Source organism: Mustela lutreola, chromosome 9 (genome assembly GCF_030435805.1).
Source record: "Mustela lutreola isolate mMusLut2 chromosome 9, mMusLut2.pri, whole genome shotgun sequence".
Taxonomy (NCBI): Eukaryota; Metazoa; Chordata; class Mammalia; order Carnivora; family Mustelidae; genus Mustela; species Mustela lutreola.
In genome coordinates, this window is record NC_081298.1 from 66,836,995 (window position 1) to 66,842,994 (window position 6,000).

Here is a 6,000-nt window from a genome sequence, read left to right on the forward strand (position 1 = left end):
TAGATTTGGTAGAGAGCAGACACCTGGGCTGTGGTGGGCAGGTGGAAGATAGAGGGCCTTGGTAAGCCTGTTAGAGTAACAGTGTGACCCAGGATGCAGCTGGAAATTAGGTTGGGATGGGTGAGATCTAATAGGAGAGGAGCTCTTGGAAGGCTGGGCTATTTCTTCAGCATTTTACAACTTTCAATGTATTGTCACATGTCAGGGCTGGGGTGCAAAATTTCAGGGGGCATTCACTCTCGGATGGTACTAGCTTGGACCCTGCACATGTGTTATCTCATGTAATACCCATCAGGCCCTAGTCCTGCCATTTATTGGATTGGATGGGAAGTCACCCCTTCCCAACATTTGCCTGCTAGTCCTCCAAACAAAACCAGCTCTTAATTTGTGACTTTAGGAGTCTATCCTCATGCTCATCTGGACTCCATCACCAGAAAATCATACTTCCTGTGTTTGGCTTCAAGCCAAAGCCTGAACATATCTTATATCTACGGTTAAACATGACTTTTAACCAGATCCAAAATCCAGATTTTGCTATTTTTCAAAAAGAATTCTGGGATTCTTATTGAGGAAAGTGTTGAATGTTTTTTTCTACTTGAATTCTTAGTGCCTTCTAAGCAGAAAGATCCAGTTTTTAAAAACCACACTTTCCCCACCCACACCCCCACATCTGGATTATCATTGACTTAGAGACTATTCTTTGCCCAGGAAAGGTCTCGTGCGTTTATCATTTGGTCATTCAACAAATAGTGAACAAATAGTGGTCCATGGCCACTGTGTTATGCCGATTCAGGGAGAATGGAAGGAATTAATCTGGAGGGAGAGAGAGCTGGTGATTTCCTTCCCTCCAAGAGAAGCCAATCCAGTTGTGCACTCGCTGCATTTCCCAAATTTTGAGACACACATTTGCTTTCTTTTTAAGGCTTTTGAAATCAGTGAGCATCAATAAGTAATGATTCCTTTCTTCCTCTCCCAAACCACCTTTAAATTAATATATGTAATTTATATATTCTTTAAATGTTTTCAATATAAAAGTTGAGAGCAGAATCATATGCTCTGAACAATAGGTGTTGTTATGGATTTGGTGGTGGTGGGTGGAGGGTGGAGAGAGTGAATAAGGAGGAAGATAAAGCTGGAGTCCCAGCCACCTCGACTGCTCCGGGTCAGAGAGGCCTCGCCCAGACTGGCTCTTCTGCTAGGCTGGTGGGTGCGATCTCCGTGGGAGGAATGGCCTATAGGAAGGATGTGCCAGCCCCACCTTGGAGTAGAAAGGGCACAAGCAGACATGAAGGTACTACTATCAATAGAAGTGATGACATTCGGCCTCAAGCAGCACTGCTCTGAAGTCTGGTAACTAAGAATGGCACAAAGCAAGGGTCAGAGACACCTTCCTCACTCCTACTGTATGGCTTCGGCCTGTAAGGGGTGTTAAAACGGGACTTTCTCTAGCTCAGTTTCGAAATACAGAACTAGCAAAAGAGCTTTTGAAATGGTTTGGCGTGCTTTAGTCAATGCCCACCTCAAGAGAGTGTGCAGACCGATAGAGATAAGGACTATCCAAGAAGTTGGATTTCTAGGATAGACTTGTCAACATCATGGAATTTCCCCTCCCCACACCATGGACAAAGGTTTGCCATTCAGCCATCTCCAAGGCCAGGGACTGGGGCTTACTGGAGACCGCACGAGAGCCTGATGCTCATCCCCTGCTACTTGAGGGACTCGGGAGACTGCCCCCAGGTGAGAGGCTGGCTGGTTGCTGGAGCCAGATGGGGGGCTGGGTTTGAGGCTTACTCTCACTTACCTAGTCATGGCACTGTGTACTTTGCAAGTTGGATTCCCCAACAAGCGAACAAGAGGAGGGGATTAGCATTCAGCAGGTTCATGAGGGAGTGCCCTTGGGATCAGCACCTGGGGGAGGGAAGGGACAGAAGTGGGACTGGGACAGAGGGCAAAGTAGAGCCTCCATAAAGGTCTCATCCAACCCCTCAGGGTGTCTGAAGCTGGAATGGCTCTTCAGAGTTGTCCCAAAGTGGAGTAAAGGGGCCAGGTCTTTCTACTGCTGCCCTGATCAGTCAAGGGCTATGGCCTTAGGCAATAGCACCCGGGAAGGAAAAGCCCTTCTTTCCCAAAGGGGAATCTGGGCAATAACCAGAAGGTCCAATACAGAACGTGATGTTTACAGACCAGATGTGGAATTCACAGAAGAAACACCCACTGAGGATTTTTAAGAGGATCTTGCCATGTGCACCTGTTCCAAAAGGTCTCAACAGAAAGAGATGGAGGTATCTGGGGAGGCGGATGCTGAGGAAGCCCACAAGTGACCCGCCAGAGGAGGGCCCTTCTAGAACCACGAGGGGTTGCAGTTGGAGGAGACTATCTAAGGAATCCACAAAGGTACCGAAGAGGCAAGTAGCTGCCTTGCCAGGGAAAACCAAAGAGAAATTATACTCGTGCTAGTAAAAAGGAGAAGAAGAAGATGAGAAAGAATAAGAGAAAGACAAGCTTTCCTATCCTATTTTCCCCCTCTCCTAGCCTGGAGGGGCCAGCGTAGGCCAATAGAGGCTTTAGGTGTAGAGGTGGTAGGTAAGGAAATATCTTAGGCTCCTCAGTACCTAACATGGCATCTGGCATAAAAGGGGCACTCAGTAAATGCTGACCGAAGAGATACGCAGATGTATAAGTGAACAAATTCATCTATCAGCCAAGATCCTAGGGTGCAAGCAACAGACCGCATCTTCCCTCCTGTCCGCTCAGGTTTCCAGGTTGAAGCAAGTCTAAGTTGGGGAGGACAGAGCTTGGAGTCGGGGTGAAGCTTAGAATTCTCATTATCTACCAGACTCCGACATTTATTTAGTATGAGCAAAGGAATTTCTATTTTTACTACTGAAGAGCGACGTTAAAAGTCTTGGGACCTCACTGAGATTTTATTCAAAGTGGGAACTAAATAATCTGTCAAGTGGACCACTCAGAAGTTTAATGGAAGAAAATAATAGTGTTGCCTTCTGGTTGTATCATACAAATCCCATTTGTTCGACATAACTCTCTTGGGGGTCTTGAGGCCTCTTTCAGGGCTGGGCATGGGGCTGATGTCAGAAACCACAGTGCTGCTGATTCACTGGAAGGCACTCATGAGGTGATAAGAAAAAAAAAAAAATTGGGCACAAGAAGTAATGGCAAACGTACCGTCCTCATTTTGGAGAGGGCCTTAGAGATGGAAATCACAGGCGGTGCTGTAGAAGGGTAGGGAAAAAATGGCTGCTACAGATAGAACTTGTGAAATATGTTCCAGGGTCTCCCAGAAATAAATAACGGGGAAACTGAGGAGCAAGAGGGAAGGACATCCTGTAGCAAGGGTCAGCCAAATGGGGCAAATAGAGGCAAGAGTTAGCCAAATGCACAATGTATTTACATCTTGTACCTCCATTGTCTTCATTTATTCATGACAATGGACATCTTCTCTCTCCTTAGCTCCTTAGCATCCAAACCTGAGCACCTTTCTCTGTTTGGGGAGTTCCTCACTCAGCTTATAAAGCAAGGATTTACTAAAGAAAAGCCTTTCCCTTCAAAAAAAAAAAAAAATAGTAAAAATGGCAGACCATCTCAGCTTCCCCAGAACCTTGGGTGTGGACATGTGACTCATGTTCTTTGAATCAGACACATTTCCCCAACTTTGAATCTCGTTGAATCCGGGGGAAGGAGGCACCTCACAGAGCGGTTGCCACCTTGCTGACAACATCTTGGTGCCGGCACTTGTAGCATCAGCATCCACAGTCATGAGTTGTTGGTTTGGCCATAGTGACCCACAGCGGAGTTCCAGTGGGGGGCTTTACTCCTGTTTGCCTTAACCTCTGAACCTGCTCCCCCAGTGACTCCCCTCCCCAAGATTTTGTGAGATAACCAGAACCTTTTTGAGAAATCATTTCTTCTCGAATTGCTGGGTATAATTTCTATTACTCGCAGCTAAGAATCTTGGCCGATAGAGTCATTCATTCATTCATTCATTCACTCTATCACCTGTATGCAGTAGTCATTTGATCAGCCTCCAGGGAATGCTCACTATATGCCAGCTATCCTGCTAGGCACTGGTATACCAAGATCAATGAGACATGCAACATTTCTCAAGGAAGTTACAGTCAGATAACGAGTCTTTAACAGGGCGCCTGGGTGGCTCAGTCGGTTAAGTAACTGCCTTTGGCTCCGGTCATGATACTGGAATCCCAGGATCAAGTGCTGTATCAGGATCCCTGCTCAGCAGGGGCTCTGCTTCTCCCTCTGACCCTCTCCCTTCTCATGCTCTCTCACTCTCCCACTATCTCTTTCAAATTAAAAAAATAAAAAATAAAAAAGCTAAGTCCTTGACAACTAATTTTCTATCTCTGGCCTTCAGTCTCCTGCTCTTTAAAATGAGAGCACTGGATCTCAGAGACTTTAGGCTCTGATGTTTGGATCGGCTATAAATCATTGAATTAAGCGGTGGTCTCTGCCCCAGAAGCCTCAGTGGGCAGAGAAGTGAGGCCATCTGTGGACTCCTTAGCTCAGGACATAACTGCATCTTTAGGGCCTCCGTTTCCTGCATGGAAAACTAATCACTCTGGCATCTTATCGAAGCAGGTGCTTGGCTAAAGTCTGACTCGGTGGGAGCTGGTTTCCAGAATCTTCTCACCTCACCTTCCCTTGATCTCATTCAGAACAATTCTCCTGACAGTGTGAAACCACCCCTACGGCAGACCCCAAAGCACCCAGCAATGTCTGCGAGGGAGCTTATCTGTGGAGAGAAGTTCACAGTGTTGTCTGGCCCACTCTCCAGGTTTAAATTTCAGATCTAGGCTAACAGAAGGAAAAAAACCTCACAAACCAAGAAAAGGCTTGCCCCGAAACTCGTCGTCATATCTACCCAGCAGAGTGGCTGCAGATTCAAGAAATTGTTGGAGAAGGGCACCTGGGTGGCTCAGTGGGTTAAAGCCTTTGCCTTCAGCTCAGGTCATGATCCCAGGGTCCTGGAATCGAGTCCCACATCGGGCTCTCTGCTCAGCAGGGAGCCTGCTTCCTCCTCTCTCTCTGCCTATCTTGCTGCCTACTTGTGATCTCTCTCTCTGTGTCAAATAAAGAAATAAAATCTTAAAAAAAAAAAAAAAAAGAAATGGTCGGAGATAACAAGAGACAACTGAAATTTAGGAGCTGTGTTAAGTGAGAAGGATAGATACATGACATTTAGGCCATCTGGATACTACAGGAGTTGGTTTTGAAATTTATTAATTTACAAAGGAAGAGGGAACAGTTTGCCCCTTTATGATTTCTATGGCTGTGTAAGGGCTTTTCCTGTCAGCATCGTTCTGGGACTGCAGCTGGGTCCTTCTGTAGCAGAGGGAGAAGGGTAAGCATCAGGGGCCCATGTTAACAGGCCCCAAATGCACCTGTATGTTCACACGCATACATACCCATGCAGCTCCCCAGGTGCCAAGGCCAGAAATATGTCCCCACACAAACCCCATTTAAAATGCTTCATTTTTCTCTGAGTGCATACCTCTGTCTTTGCCCTGTGAAGAAAACCAGCAATGCAATTCTGAGAATGTGCCTGTAAATACTTAAGATTTTAAACTCTGGGGGCGCCTGGGTGGCTCAGTGGGTTAAAGCCTCTGCCTTTGGCTCAGGTCATGATCCCAGGACGCTGGGATCGAGCCCCGCATCGGGCTGTCCGCTCTGCGGAGAGCCTGCTTCCTCCTCTCTCTCTTTCTACCGGCCTCTCTGCCTACTTGTGATCTCTGTCTGTCAAATAAATAAATAAAATCTTTTAAAAAAAAAAAAAAAAAAAAAAAAAAAAAAGATTTTAAACTCTGAGCTTTTCCTCTTGGTCTGCCTCAGAGAATTGCTGGCTCTGGTGATGGATGCTGGGGGTCACAAGCCCAGCTGGGACCAGTGTGCTCAGTGACCTACCCCAGGGGAAGTGGAGGCACAGATGTTTCAGAGATTTTAGACTAGGACTTAACCTTAATCTTTAAC